This window comes from Tetrao urogallus (genome assembly GCF_951394365.1).
Source record: "Tetrao urogallus genome assembly, chromosome: 9".
Taxonomy (NCBI): Eukaryota; Metazoa; Chordata; class Aves; order Galliformes; family Phasianidae; genus Tetrao; species Tetrao urogallus.
Genome location: NC_136822.1, coordinates 1 through 16357, shown reverse-complemented (window position 1 = coordinate 16357; position 16357 = coordinate 1). Strand labels below are relative to the sequence as shown.

Here is a 16357-nt window from a genome sequence, read left to right as displayed (position 1 = left end):
CATCTGTAAACTGCATACATGCTCAGATTGCTAAGTAAACATACTACAGCAAACGGCAAGAAGGCTAAGCCTGTAAAATCCCCTTGATTTCCCCTTGGTTTGTGTAGAGAAGGAAGATGCAGAGAAGTATCAGTGCCAGTGCTGGGTGTTGGAGCCACCAGCGACATCGGAGACAGTGACCCGAGGAGCTGGTGGTAACAAGTGAGGGCACTGGGAAAATGAGTGTCCTTGTGCTGTTCTCCCCAAGGCCATGTCACACTGCTGTCTCCTCTCTGCACTCAGATCACGGGTACCCCCACCAGGCATTTCCCTCAGCCCTGAGGAACATGTGGAAATGGCGACCAATGCTGCCATCCACTGCTGGAACAAGAACTATGGGGCCGCCTTCCTCCTGCACAAGGATGGGTCTTCAACCCCCGTGCAGCACCAAGAACCCAGTGGTGGGGGCACAGCCACCTGCATCCTCTTTGGTGACCCCAGCAGGTGCTGGCACCTATAGGTGCTCCTACCACATCAGGGGTTGCTGCCTACAGTCCTCCCCCCTTGGGGTCAGCATGATGCTGGAGGTGATGCCCACACCTGCACTCAGGTAGGTGTCAACACCCATTTGTTTGTCCTGCCGTCAATCCTTCGTGTCAGTGTCTCCACATCCCATCCCTGTGGATGTAGTGGTGGAGAATGGGGGCACATAAACAGCCAGAACCCGCAGGTGGCAGGGAGGAGTTGGACAGGAACCTGGTGGTGGCGGTGGTGGCAGTGGTGGGGAGCTGTGATTGATGTCCCCATCGCACTCACAGTTATTCCCTCCTATGTTTGATGCAGGTGCAATCTCCGGAGGTCGTGAGGCAGTGCAGCAGGGCACGAGGGCATTTGAGAAATGCACTGATGCAAAGCATCCCCACAGTGCTGGAAAAAGCAAAGAGGAAGCGTAAGGGAAAAGGGAGAGGGAAGAGGATGGGGAAGGGGAAGGGTTCTTCAGCCTCCTGTTGATGTTCAGATGTAACGAGATGGAGAAGGCGAGGGGCAGATTTACCCTCATCTCTTGATGCTGATTCCTCACAACTCCCTCTCATTCCCTCCCTGGGCTGCCGCACTCCTTCACCACATCCACCCCTCCAAGTCAGCAGCTGCTGTCTGAATCTGACGCCCTCTCACAGAAGCATCATGCAGATGGCTCTGCAAAGTGTGCTGAGCTCTCTCTGCCTGCCACCACCGCTTTCCCTTGAATTATAGCTCAGATTGCAAACTCTTAATCACCTCCCCTAGTGACACAGTTCCTCCCTCCTTTTATCTTTCTGCCTTGCTATCAGAGCAGCATCAAAAAGCCCGCAAACAATACGCTCTTCTTTACGAGCTCTACATCTATGTTCTATTGCCAGCTCCTGTATCTGTGGATCTAGAAAAGGGATCTGCAGACACTCCCTGTCCCCACTGCAGTCTCGCTGTCCCAAGCTGCTCCTGTCCCAAGGCACCAATGGCGCTGGCCCTCCTCCTGGGTGAGTGACAATGGGGACGTGGTGCCACGGGGGTTGGTGGCCCTGTGTGGGACCAGGACCATGTCCCTTGCAGGTTGGTGGCTGGTGGCAGTGAGCAGGGCAAAGCAAAGTGAATATGAGGACGGGGGAAGAATGGGGCCAGAGGGAGGGGAGCGTGGTCAGTGGGCCATCAGAGGGGCACAGGAGGGTGTGCAGGGAACAAGGCTGACTGCTGCCCCCTGTCCCAGTGCCCTGACCCTCCCTGTTGCTGCACCCTAGCCAGGGGTTAGAAGTGGGGGACAATGTCACCCTGCGGTGTCACCTGCCCCGGCCATCTGCCTGGGTCCGGCTCTGCCAGGAAGGAGGTTTCACCCCCTGCATGAAGAAGTGCAATGTTCAGGACATGGCCGTGTTCTGCTTTGCTATCACAACGTGGGTGCACACAGGGACGTATCGTTGCCAGTACCGGCTGTCTGAGCCAGCAGAGACATCAGAGATGAGTGACCCTGTGGAGCTGGTAGTTACAGGTGAGTGCACTGGGGTCAGAGGGAGGCCCTGAGCTGTCCTCACAGGCTCAAGTCCCATCCATTTTCTCTCCCATCATGCAGATCACTGCTTCCCCCCACCTGGCATTTCCATGAGCCACAAGAGACGTGTGGGGATGGGGACCAACATCACCATCCGATGCAGGAACATGTACCAAGGGGCCACCTTCCTGCACAAGGATGGGCACTCGGCCCCTGTCCAGCAGCAGGACCCTGATGGTGGGGGCAAGGCCACCTTCACCCTCTTTGGGCTGACTCCAGCTGACACCGGCACCTATAGGTGCTCCTACCACATGTACACCTCTCACAGACACCTGGAGAACTCCTTCAAAATTGCAACTGCTTCCCTGGAATCAGACACTGATGCATTGTTTCTCAAAAGCAAGGTCCACATTCCCGCTAGTGTTACGCTTTCTCATTTTATGTTTTAGTCATACGTTACAAAGAAGCTTTGTTACTCATATATACTGAGGACACGTTATCTTCAGCCCAAGACAATGACTCTTCAGCTAATGCCACCCAGGCAAGCCGGATGATTGGTGATGCTGAGAAGGCTCAGAAACATTCTTTCTTGAAACAGGCCAAAGTCCATTCAAAGTTCAAACCTTGGCAAAATGCAAGCTTCGTATTTATTTACACAGTAATACTATTGGACTATGGATCAACGAAATAAATAAGTCCCATTCTTGCAAAACCTGTTGCTGGTTCCATTGCACTCTTCTGGAAATCTGCACAGACAGAAATGAAATTCAGGAAGATTCTGGTGTTGCATGCAGGAGATGGTCGCTGCAGTGATCGTGGGAGAGAGCTGTCGTTAGAAAACTGTCATGTGAATTCACAAAGCATACCAAGAACGAGACAGCACCAAAGCTGAGAAACAAGGGTGTTTTTTCCTAAGACAGATAAGATTGCAAGAGAAGATGCTGCTTTCCACAAAGCATCGCATTTTTTTATTATTTATTTATTTATTTAATTGGTAAGCAGAAGTGGATATATCCACAGCCCATAACAATTCATGGAATTCCTTTGTTGTTCTTTCATACCCCTACAAGGCTTGGCAAAGATGCCCAGTACATTATCAAATGTGGAAAAGCTGCAGTTAGGTTTGTCACAGGAAGCAAGCTTCTGAAGTCCCTGCAACAGGATAGCACATAAGTGCCGTTTCCAGTTCTTTAAAGACACCAGTTGTCAAGTGAACTAAGGAGATAGGAGCTCCTAAAAAGTCTGCCAATGTGAAAATGAAGTTCCTTCCTGATCGTATCTGAGCTACTACCTCTAAAAACCACCACTAACTGGCAGATTACATTGTGGGAAAGGGGTTACAGCCATCAGAACAATCAGAACAGCCTTCGTGTCTTTTATGCCCTATCAGCCAACGCTTCTCTCTCCCTGCCCTGGTTCCCCACTGGCTGAGTACTGCAGGCTCACCAATTTCCCAACATTCCACTAAACATACAGCTACTGGCTAAAGATGAACTGTTGCTAGCTAAGCGTATGTTGCTAATTCTCACATTTGCTCATTCTGCACTAGGCCACAATTCCTGGACACCTGCTGTCCTGGGATAGAGGTAAGTTGGGAGGAAAAATGTAGGGGAGCATCACTTGCATTCCTCCTAATATAAAGGAGGGGCAGTTTGACCTCCTGTCAGAGGCCCCTTAAGTTGTTCTTTTGCTGAGGGCCTCTTGGCAAAACAGAATAGCCTATAATACAAAAGTTACAATTTTGGTACTCCTGAAGTATTTCATCTTATCTACTCAGTGTGCATAAATGTGGAATAATAAGCCACTTTCTTGCAGAGAGGCTGTGCACGCCCCGTCCCTGGAGGTGTTCAAGGCCAGGTTGGATGGGGCCCTGCGCAGCCTGCGCTGGTATTAAATGTGGTGGTTAGTGGCCCTGCATGTGGCAGGGGGTTTGGAGATTCATGAAGCTTGAGGTCCCTTCCAACCCTGGCCATTCTGTGATTCTGTGATTCTGTGACTCCTCTGGCTGCTATTACTGGTGAGGAGAGCAGCTCTGTTTCCTGGGCTGATGGATGTGGTCCTGGCCCCAGAGGCATGCATTATATAGAGCGCAAGGTTCTGTTCTGTTCTATTTTGGGCCCAAACTTTTGTTACTTGCATTCTCTATAAGTGTTGACATGGTGACAGTGTCAAGCTCTTTACCAATCTATTGGCCTTTCTGGTTTGAGCAAGAAATTGCATTTTTAACTTCAGCTCTGAGAAAAGGGCAAAAATTCATTTGGGATTCTTACTACCTTGTACTGTAAATCTCTGAATTCTGTATGAATGGGGCCTTATAAATATTTCTATAATTAGTCAAAGCACAGTAAAGCATATAGTTTTTTTTTCCTACAGGTTAAATACTGCTGATTAGCTGCTTACTTTTTAGAAAGTTCTCTGTCCTTAGTATTTACACAAGTCTTTTTCTGACCTGCTGTAAGCCCGTTAGTCCAAACCAGATAAGGAGTCTCATTTTAGAGCTGGAGATAGTGTAACACTGTTACTAGTTGATACTTGCTATTTCCTTGCGTTCCAGGATTACGTAATAGGCAAAAGAACTGCCTCCTAGAAGAGATTGACTTATGAATTGTAATGCAGTAGTGATCTTGTTTTTGGTGTTATTATTGCATAGGTATGTCTGCCTTTGCACTGTTAGTTCTAGAAGATACTGTCTACAGGTATTGCTGACAATTCTCTTCCCCATCACTCTGTATCTCTCATTGTCTTTTTCGTAGTTTCCATTGTGTGTTTTTTTTTCTTGTTCTTCGTTTCTTTTTTCTTTCTTTTTTTGTTTTTGTTTTTATTTTTGTTTGTCTGTCTATCTGTATGGCTGTTGCTTTAGTTTTTCTTTGTTTGTTTGTTTGTTTGTTTGTTTGTTTGTTTGTGTGTGGGGTGGGGGGAGACAGGGAGTTTTGGGAGGGCTGAGTTGATTGTTTTAGCTTGGTTGTTGTGTTTGTCTGTCTGCTTCCAAGTGACTCCAGTATATGTCCATCTCAGAAATCTGTTTGTCTTATGATCTTTCATGCAAATATGAAAAACATTGACTACAGACACCCTTTCACTGATATTCTGATACTTCACTCAACTAAGGAAACCTCATTATTCTTCAACAGGTCATCTACAAACTGATTAGTAGAGAAGAAGCCGCTAGGAGTAACAAACAATTAAGAGGCCACGGCCACCTGAGGGAAACCTCATGGTGTTTTGTTTGGGCCAAGGAAAACCAGTTGATTATTTTCAGAACTTGCATCAATTAAAAACATCAATTAATAAAAATGATACAAATAAATAGTAATAATAATTACATAAAAGTAAGAAAAGACCATTCAAGCTGCATGAAAATAAAATCATGGATTCTCACTACCACTGTTGCTGTATTTGTTTATAAAGCCAAGATCATGGCCTCAATCTACTGTGTAAAACTGCATAACTCGACATGCTGTCTTCCTCTAAAGAGGGGTTAAAAACACAAATGAAATCTTAGAATCCATTTGAAAATCAATTTTACTTGATTTCCCTGAACTTCAATAATATAGTGACACCAAACCTTCACTTAAAAGGGTGAGTAACGTGAGCAAACGTGGATTAATAACTGGTATAACTAAGTGATATTATTCTATAGACCTCAAAGGTGTCTGCCTTCTGAATATCACCAGATTTTACAAAAGATCATTCAGATCAACGCTTTAAACGTATGCTATCAAAATAAGCTCAACTAGCTTACAGAAATGACTAGGCAGTTTCACTTTCAATAGATATGATTTAAAATGATACCTTTGATGTAGTGACCAAGCTCGGTGTGGCTCCCATCATTTCTAGCCTCGCTATATTAACTACATCTCAAGAATAAGGATTGCGCTCTTATGGAAAAAATAGGTAGTGAATGTCAGTCTTACTGAGAAGACTAACGGTCATCACTTGATCTAAAAATAATAAAACACGGATCACACAAATATACGTTTTCTTGTCTGGAAAAAAGCAAGAATTTTCAGAAGGAGCATGAAATCACAAGCAGCATGGATGTTAGGATTTTGTATATTCGAAGGCAAAAAAAGAATTCTCAAAGAAAATATCCATAGAAAATATGTAATCCTTTATCGCCTTTGGAGAAATAATGCTGATGTGTGGTATGAAACTGAAAAAAAAAAAAAAAAAAGAAAAAAAAAAGAAAAAAGCAGATAACTGTCAAAATGTTAGCTAAATACACTAAACACTAATACGCCTGTATATACGTATGTATATATACAGGTATGTAATATACGTGTAGTGGAATACTGTTGAGAAGGTTCGTCCTCTATTGTCACACCACCAGCGTCGGCCTCTGATCTTGTGGACGAATATAATCACATAGGAGATGTTACTGTTGAAGCAGACCTCATACATACACATGGAATCAGCTGTACAATAAGATTTTTTAAGAAAAATTGCTTATGTAATTTTTAAAACTTCCCCAACTATGCTTTTTAGGTGTTTCAGTCTCGTGAGGTTACTTCTGCAAGATCAAGGTTCTCAGAATTCTTTTATGCCTCTTCATTATGAATAAAAAGAGTATTTTCATCTGTAAACTGCATACATGCTCAGATTGCTAAGTAAACATACTACAGCAAACGGCAAGAAGGCTAAGCCTGTAAAATCCCCTTGATTTCCCCTTGGTTTGTGTAGAGAAGGAAGATGCAGAGAAGTATCAGTGCCAGTGCTGGGTGTTGGAGCCACCAGCGACATCGGAGACAGTGACCCGAGGAGCTGGTGGTAACAAGTGAGGGCACTGGGAAAATGAGTGTCCTTGTGCTGTTCTCCCCAAGGCCATGTCACACTGCTGTCTCCTCTCTGCACTCAGATCACGGGTACCCCCACCAGGCATTTCCCTCAGCCCTGAGGAACATGTGGAAATGGCGACCAATGCTGCCATCCACTGCTGGAACAAGAACTATGGGGCCGCCTTCCTCCTGCACAAGGATGGGTCTTCAACCCCCGTGCAGCACCAAGAACCCAGTGGTGGGGGCACAGCCACCTGCATCCTCTTTGGTGACCCCAGCAGGTGCTGGCACCTATAGGTGCTCCTACCACATCAGGGGTTGCTGCCTACAGTCCTCCCCCCTTGGGGTCAGCATGATGCTGGAGGTGATGCCCACACCTGCACTCAGGTAGGTGTCAACACCCATTTGTTTGTCCTGCCGTCAATCCTTCGTGTCAGTGTCTCCACATCCCATCCCTGTGGATGTAGTGGTGGAGAATGGGGGCACATAAACAGCCAGAACCCGCAGGTGGCAGGGAGGAGTTGGACAGGAACCTGGTGGTGGCGGTGGTGGCAGTGGTGGGGAGCTGTGATTGATGTCCCCATCGCACTCACAGTTATTCCCTCCTATGTTTGATGCAGGTGCAATCTCCGGAGGTCGTGAGGCAGTGCAGCAGGGCACGAGGGCATTTGAGAAATGCACTGATGCAAAGCATCCCCACAGTGCTGGAAAAAGCAAAGAGGAAGCGTAAGGGAAAAGGGAGAGGGAAGAGGATGGGGAAGGGGAAGGGTTCTTCAGCCTCCTGTTGATGTTCAGATGTAACGAGATGGAGAAGGCGAGGGGCAGATTTACCCTCATCTCTTGATGCTGATTCCTCACAACTCCCTCTCATTCCCTCCCTGGGCTGCCGCACTCCTTCACCACATCCACCCCTCCAAGTCAGCAGCTGCTGTCTGAATCTGACGCCCTCTCACAGAAGCATCATGCAGATGGCTCTGCAAAGTGTGCTGAGCTCTCTCTGCCTGCCACCACCGCTTTCCCTTGAATTATAGCTCAGATTGCAAACTCTTAATCACCTCCCCTAGTGACACAGTTCCTCCCTCCTTTTATCTTTCTGCCTTGCTATCAGAGCAGCATCAAAAAGCCCGCAAACAATACGCTCTTCTTTACGAGCTCTACATCTATGTTCTATTGCCAGCTCCTGTATCTGTGGATCTAGAAAAGGGATCTGCAGACACTCCCTGTCCCCACTGCAGTCTCGCTGTCCCAAGCTGCTCCTGTCCCAAGGCACCAATGGCGCTGGCCCTCCTCCTGGGTGAGTGACAATGGGGACGTGGTGCCACGGGGGTTGGTGGCCCTGTGTGGGACCAGGACCATGTCCCTTGCAGGTTGGTGGCTGGTGGCAGTGAGCAGGGCAAAGCAAAGTGAATATGAGGACGGGGGAAGAATGGGGCCAGAGGGAGGGGAGCGTGGTCAGTGGGCCATCAGAGGGGCACAGGAGGGTGTGCAGGGAACAAGGCTGACTGCTGCCCCCTGTCCCAGTGCCCTGACCCTCCCTGTTGCTGCACCCTAGCCAGGGGTTAGAAGTGGGGGACAATGTCACCCTGCGGTGTCACCTGCCCCGGCCATCTGCCTGGGTCCGGCTCTGCCAGGAAGGAGGTTTCACCCCCTGCATGAAGAAGTGCAATGTTCAGGACATGGCCGTGTTCTGCTTTGCTATCACAACGTGGGTGCACACAGGGACGTATCGTTGCCAGTACCGGCTGTCTGAGCCAGCAGAGACATCAGAGATGAGTGACCCTGTGGAGCTGGTAGTTACAGGTGAGTGCACTGGGGTCAGAGGGAGGCCCTGAGCTGTCCTCACAGGCTCAAGTCCCATCCATTTTCTCTCCCATCATGCAGATCACTGCTTCCCCCCACCTGGCATTTCCATGAGCCACAAGAGACGTGTGGGGATGGGGACCAACATCACCATCCGATGCAGGAACATGTACCAAGGGGCCACCTTCCTGCACAAGGATGGGCACTCGGCCCCTGTCCAGCAGCAGGACCCTGATGGTGGGGGCAAGGCCACCTTCACCCTCTTTGGGCTGACTCCAGCTGACACCGGCACCTATAGGTGCTCCTACCACATGTACACCTCTCACAGACACCTGGAGAACTCCTTCAAAATTGCAACTGCTTCCCTGGAATCAGACACTGATGCATTGTTTCTCAAAAGCAAGGTCCACATTCCCGCTAGTGTTACGCTTTCTCATTTTATGTTTTAGTCATACGTTACAAAGAAGCTTTGTTACTCATATATACTGAGGACACGTTATCTTCAGCCCAAGACAATGACTCTTCAGCTAATGCCACCCAGGCAAGCCGGATGATTGGTGATGCTGAGAAGGCTCAGAAACATTCTTTCTTGAAACAGGCCAAAGTCCATTCAAAGTTCAAACCTTGGCAAAATGCAAGCTTCGTATTTATTTACACAGTAATACTATTGGACTATGGATCAACGAAATAAATAAGTCCCATTCTTGCAAAACCTGTTGCTGGTTCCATTGCACTCTTCTGGAAATCTGCACAGACAGAAATGAAATTCAGGAAGATTCTGGTGTTGCATGCAGGAGATGGTCGCTGCAGTGATCGTGGGAGAGAGCTGTCGTTAGAAAACTGTCATGTGAATTCACAAAGCATACCAAGAACGAGACAGCACCAAAGCTGAGAAACAAGGGTGTTTTTTCCTAAGACAGATAAGATTGCAAGAGAAGATGCTGCTTTCCACAAAGCATCGCATTTTTTTATTATTTATTTATTTATTTAATTGGTAAGCAGAAGTGGATATATCCACAGCCCATAACAATTCATGGAATTCCTTTGTTGTTCTTTCATACCCCTACAAGGCTTGGCAAAGATGCCCAGTACATTATCAAATGTGGAAAAGCTGCAGTTAGGTTTGTCACAGGAAGCAAGCTTCTGAAGTCCCTGCAACAGGATAGCACATAAGTGCCGTTTCCAGTTCTTTAAAGACACCAGTTGTCAAGTGAACTAAGGAGATAGGAGCTCCTAAAAAGTCTGCCAATGTGAAAATGAAGTTCCTTCCTGATCGTATCTGAGCTACTACCTCTAAAAACCACCACTAACTGGCAGATTACATTGTGGGAAAGGGGTTACAGCCATCAGAACAATCAGAACAGCCTTCGTGTCTTTTATGCCCTATCAGCCAACGCTTCTCTCTCCCTGCCCTGGTTCCCCACTGGCTGAGTACTGCAGGCTCACCAATTTCCCAACATTCCACTAAACATACAGCTACTGGCTAAAGATGAACTGTTGCTAGCTAAGCGTATGTTGCTAATTCTCACATTTGCTCATTCTGCACTAGGCCACAATTCCTGGACACCTGCTGTCCTGGGATAGAGGTAAGTTGGGAGGAAAAATGTAGGGGAGCATCACTTGCATTCCTCCTAATATAAAGGAGGGGCAGTTTGACCTCCTGTCAGAGGCCCCTTAAGTTGTTCTTTTGCTGAGGGCCTCTTGGCAAAACAGAATAGCCTATAATACAAAAGTTACAATTTTGGTACTCCTGAAGTATTTCATCTTATCTACTCAGTGTGCATAAATGTGGAATAATAAGCCACTTTCTTGCAGAGAGGCTGTGCACGCCCCGTCCCTGGAGGTGTTCAAGGCCAGGTTGGATGGGGCCCTGCGCAGCCTGCGCTGGTATTAAATGTGGTGGTTAGTGGCCCTGCATGTGGCAGGGGGTTTGGAGATTCATGAAGCTTGAGGTCCCTTCCAACCCTGGCCATTCTGTGATTCTGTGATTCTGTGACTCCTCTGGCTGCTATTACTGGTGAGGAGAGCAGCTCTGTTTCCTGGGCTGATGGATGTGGTCCTGGCCCCAGAGGCATGCATTATATAGAGCGCAAGGTTCTGTTCTGTTCTATTTTGGGCCCAAACTTTTGTTACTTGCATTCTCTATAAGTGTTGACATGGTGACAGTGTCAAGCTCTTTACCAATCTATTGGCCTTTCTGGTTTGAGCAAGAAATTGCATTTTTAACTTCAGCTCTGAGAAAAGGGCAAAAATTCATTTGGGATTCTTACTACCTTGTACTGTAAATCTCTGAATTCTGTATGAATGGGGCCTTATAAATATTTCTATAATTAGTCAAAGCACAGTAAAGCATATAGTTTTTTTTTCCTACAGGTTAAATACTGCTGATTAGCTGCTTACTTTTTAGAAAGTTCTCTGTCCTTAGTATTTACACAAGTCTTTTTCTGACCTGCTGTAAGCCCGTTAGTCCAAACCAGATAAGGAGTCTCATTTTAGAGCTGGAGATAGTGTAACACTGTTACTAGTTGATACTTGCTATTTCCTTGCGTTCCAGGATTACGTAATAGGCAAAAGAACTGCCTCCTAGAAGAGATTGACTTATGAATTGTAATGCAGTAGTGATCTTGTTTTTGGTGTTATTATTGCATAGGTATGTCTGCCTTTGCACTGTTAGTTCTAGAAGATACTGTCTACAGGTATTGCTGACAATTCTCTTCCCCATCACTCTGTATCTCTCATTGTCTTTTTCGTAGTTTCCATTGTGTGTTTTTTTTTCTTGTTCTTCGTTTCTTTTTTCTTTCTTTTTTTGTTTTTGTTTTTATTTTTGTTTGTCTGTCTATCTGTATGGCTGTTGCTTTAGTTTTTCTTTGTTTGTTTGTTTGTTTGTTTGTTTGTTTGTTTGTGTGTGGGGTGGGGGGAGACAGGGAGTTTTGGGAGGGCTGAGTTGATTGTTTTAGCTTGGTTGTTGTGTTTGTCTGTCTGCTTCCAAGTGACTCCAGTATATGTCCATCTCAGAAATCTGTTTGTCTTATGATCTTTCATGCAAATATGAAAAACATTGACTACAGACACCCTTTCACTGATATTCTGATACTTCACTCAACTAAGGAAACCTCATTATTCTTCAACAGGTCATCTACAAACTGATTAGTAGAGAAGAAGCCGCTAGGAGTAACAAACAATTAAGAGGCCACGGCCACCTGAGGGAAACCTCATGGTGTTTTGTTTGGGCCAAGGAAAACCAGTTGATTATTTTCAGAACTTGCATCAATTAAAAACATCAATTAATAAAAATGATACAAATAAATAGTAATAATAATTACATAAAAGTAAGAAAAGACCATTCAAGCTGCATGAAAATAAAATCATGGATTCTCACTACCACTGTTGCTGTATTTGTTTATAAAGCCAAGATCATGGCCTCAATCTACTGTGTAAAACTGCATAACTCGACATGCTGTCTTCCTCTAAAGAGGGGTTAAAAACACAAATGAAATCTTAGAATCCATTTGAAAATCAATTTTACTTGATTTCCCTGAACTTCAATAATATAGTGACACCAAACCTTCACTTAAAAGGGTGAGTAACGTGAGCAAACGTGGATTAATAACTGGTATAACTAAGTGATATTATTCTATAGACCTCAAAGGTGTCTGCCTTCTGAATATCACCAGATTTTACAAAAGATCATTCAGATCAACGCTTTAAACGTATGCTATCAAAATAAGCTCAACTAGCTTACAGAAATGACTAGGCAGTTTCACTTTCAATAGATATGATTTAAAATGATACCTTTGAAGTAGTGACCAAGCTCGGTGTGGCTTCCATCATTTCTAGCCTCGCTATATTAACTACATCTCAAGAATAAGGATTGCGCTCTTATGGAAAAATTAGGTAGTGAATGTCAGTCTTACTGAGAAGACTAACGGTCATCACTTGATCTAAAAATAATAAAACACGGATCACACAAATATACGTTTTCTTGTCTGGAAAAAAGCAGAATTTTCAGAAGGAGCATGAAATCACAAGCAGCATGGATGTTAGGATTTTGTATATTCGAAGGCAAAAAAAGAATTCTCAAAGAAAATATCCATAGAAAATATGTAATCCTTTATCGCCTTTGGAGAAATAATGCTGATGTGTGGTATGAAACTGAAAAAAAAAAAAAAAAAAGAAAAAAGAAAAAAGCAGGTAACTGTCAAAATGTTAGCTAAATACACTAAACACTAATACGCCTGTATATACGTATGTGTATATACAGGTATGTAATATACGTGTAGTGGAATACTGTTGAGAAGGTACATCCTCTATTGTCACACCACCAGCATCGGCCTCTGATCTTGTGGACGAATATAATCACATAGGAGACGTTACTGTTGAAGCAGACCTCATACATACACATGGAATCAGCTGTACAATTTTCACTTCAAAGGCATAATTTGCTTAGGCAATCGACACCATCAATAAGAACATCTGTTGTATAATGCCCCAAGATCTACCTGACTTCCTAATAATCGAGGTGCTGAGACTGTAACTTGTCAATCAATGTATATTGATTTTATATTGCTTTTGCCACAGTGTATTTGGTGTGTTGATTTTATGGCCACCAGACACTCACTCAGCCTCTCTCTCACTCCCCCTGCACAGAAAGCCAGAGAGAGAGGGGAAAGCCCATGGGAATATTACCTCAGAAGTCAAACAAATTTAACTTAGGGAAAATAAATTTCATTTATTCATCCCATGCCCTGCTCAGCAGGTCTTCCTCACCCCTCCGTTTCTGACTCCTTCATCTGTCGCAGAGTAGCTCCTCTCCGCTCTCCCTTCCTCCTCACACCTCTCCCTGATCCAGCATACGCTCTTCAGGAGCTGCAGGGTGAGCGTTGCTGGGGGCACATAGCACCTTCTCCATGACCTTCTTCCAAGGTGTTCCCACTCTTTTCTGGGCTCTTTCTTCTGAGCTCCACTCCCTCTGAGCTGCCTGCCCATTGGCTAATGGGTCCTGTGGGGCAGTAGGAGGGAGTAGCAGTGGGCTGGAACTAGTTGTGTCTAGCACCCCAGTTTCACACCACACATCAGCATTATGGCAGGCCTTTCCACAACCGGACACCTGCACTCAGTGCAATACTCTTGTGATCAGAAAAGTCAAAAGAATGTTTCAGAAAGGTGAGTTGGGATTGTGTAAACATACAACACGTGTATTGATTAAAATTACATTTATGTTTATTAGGAATACAATTGTTCAGGAAGTGTAGACTCTGTAATAATTGATTCTTACAAAATCAGAATCATTGTAAACAGCCTGAATTTTCAAAGCACTCATTGAACTGTACATAAGCTTTATTTGAGAAGCCCCTTATGCAAACAGCCTCCTTTTCTAGTGGATGAGCACACACACTTTCTCTCAAAACAGTTTAATCATGGGGTGAGGCCAGGGGCCTCCTCCTGTTACCTGTCCCCTGTCAAGGAAGAAGCACTGCTGCACTTGCGTTTTCCAGAAGAGGTGACGGGCCTTGGCAGTGGGACGACTGGGATGCCAGCAAGGAAGTCAGGCTGGCCCTAAGTAAAAGTGAGAAACTTCACCTGGATGTAAATATTGCCTTCATAACCTGGGGTTCCCTTGTTGCATCTGCTTGCAGAGGGACTGGGCTTTTTCTTGGTGATGGACTGACAAATGAACGAGGAAGATTCAGTCGGGATCAGATAGAATTGGAGCTGAAGGTCTCAGCAGCAGCATGAGAGGCCTACACAGTGCCATCCTATGGACTCTGAAGGCTCAGGGTGCATTGCAGTCATACAGGAATTCACCTTTTTTAACGTCTTTGAACTATTTCTGAAAACTTTCTGAATTCTGCCTCTCCTCCATTCTTTACATAGCTACAATGTATTAGCCAGCTATAATGATCTCAAATTTCTTTTTGTACTGTTAGTAATTGCGACAGTTTTCCCGAGCACTTGGTGTATAAAACCTAACTAGATAATCCTCACTGTAGGGGCTATGAGTCCTTTCCGTTTTGATTGGAGAAGGTAAAGCCATGGAGATATTTTATGTAATTTATGATTATCAATTTATGATCAGATATGATACAAACTATGGAACTCTTACAAAGCTTTGCTTTCTGTGCTTTGATTGCTTCTGCATTTGCCAAAACTCTCTGTCCTTATTATAACTCTAGTTGTTCAACTGTAAAATATCAAAAGGATATGATACCATAGGAGTAGAAATTATCCCACAAACTAAAACAAGTGCACAAACTTGAAGTGCAATTTCTTGCTCAAACCAGAAAGGCCAATAGATTGGTAAAGAGCTTGACACTGTCACCATGTCAACACTTATAGAGAACGCAAGTAACAAAAGTTTGGGCCCAAAATAGAACAGAACAGAACCTTGCGCTCTATATAATGCATGCCTCTGGGGCCAGGACCACATCCATCAGCCCAGGAAACAGAGCTGCTCTCCTCACCAGTAATAGCAGTCGGAGGAGTCACAGAATCACAGAATCACAGAATGGCCAGGGTTGGAAGGGACCTCAAGCTTCATGAATCTCCAAACCCCCTGCCACATGCAGGGCCACTAACCACCACATTTAATACCAGCGCAGGCTGCGCAGGGCCCCATCCAACCTGGCCTTGAACACCTCCAGGGACGGGGCGTGCACAGCCTCTCTGCAAGAAAGTGGCTTATTATTCCACATTTATGCACACTGAGTAGATAAGATGAAATACTTCAGAAGTACCAAAATTGTAACTTTTGTATTATAGGCTATTCTGTTTTGCCAAGAGGCCCTCAGCAAAAGAACAACTTAAGGGGCCTCTGACAGGAGGTCAAACTGCCCCTCCTTTATATTAGGAGGAATGCAAGTGATGCTCCCCTACATTTTTCCTCCCAACTTACCTCTATCCCAGGACAGCAGGTGTCCAGGAATTGTGGCCTAGTGCAGAATGAGCAAATGTGAGAATTAGCAATATACGCTTAGCTAGCAACCGTTCATCTTTAGCCAGTAGCTGTATGTTTAGTGGAATGTTGGGAAATTGGTGAGCCTGCAGTACTCAGCCAGTGGGGAACCAGGGCAGGGAGAGAGAAGCGTTGGCTGATAGGGCATAAAAGACACGAAGGCTGTTCTGATTGTTCTGATGGCTGTAACCCCTTTCCCACAATGTAATCTGCCAGTTAGTGGTGGTTTTTAGAGGTAGTAGCTCAGATACGATCAGGAAGGAACTTCATTTTCACATTGGCAGACTTTTTAGGAGCTCCTATCTCCTTAGTTCACTTGACAACTGGTGTCTTTAAAGAACTGGAAACGGCACTTATGTGCTATCCTGTTGCAGGGACTTCAGAAGCTTGCTTCCTGTGACAAACCTAACTGCAGCTTTTCCACATTTGATTATGCATTGGGCATCTTTGCCAAGCCTTGTAGGGGTATGAAAGAACAACAAAGGAATTCCATGAATTGTTATGGGCTGTGGATATATCCACTTCTGCTTACTAATTAAATAAATAAATAAAAAATAAAAAAATGCCATGCTTTGTGGAAAGCAGCATCTTCTCTTGCAATCTTATCTGTCTTAGGAAAAAACACCCTTGTTTCTCAGCTTTGGTGCTGTCTCGTTCTTGATATGCTTTGTGAATTCACATGACAGTTTTCTAACGACAGCGCTCTCCCACGATCACTGCAGCGACCATCTCCTGCATGCAACACAGGAATCTTCCTGAATTTCATTTCTGTCTGTGCAGATTTCCAGAAGAGTGCAATGGAACCAGCAACAGGTTTTGCAAGAGTAT

General features: G+C 45.1%; 1 pseudogene across 1 annotated transcript; it reads left to right on the top strand.

Annotated features, from left to right (window-relative positions):
- Nucleotides 1–334: 334 nt before the first annotated feature.
- On the top strand, nt 335–8890 carry LOC306949856 (immunoglobulin superfamily member 1-like; annotated as a pseudogene). The gene is made up of 7 exons: nt 335–483; nt 1755–2002; nt 2084–2315; nt 6858–7015; nt 8145–8180; nt 8299–8577; nt 8659–8890. The product of its transcript is annotated as an immunoglobulin superfamily member 1-like (transcript).
- Nucleotides 8891–16357: the final 7467 nt, after the last annotated feature.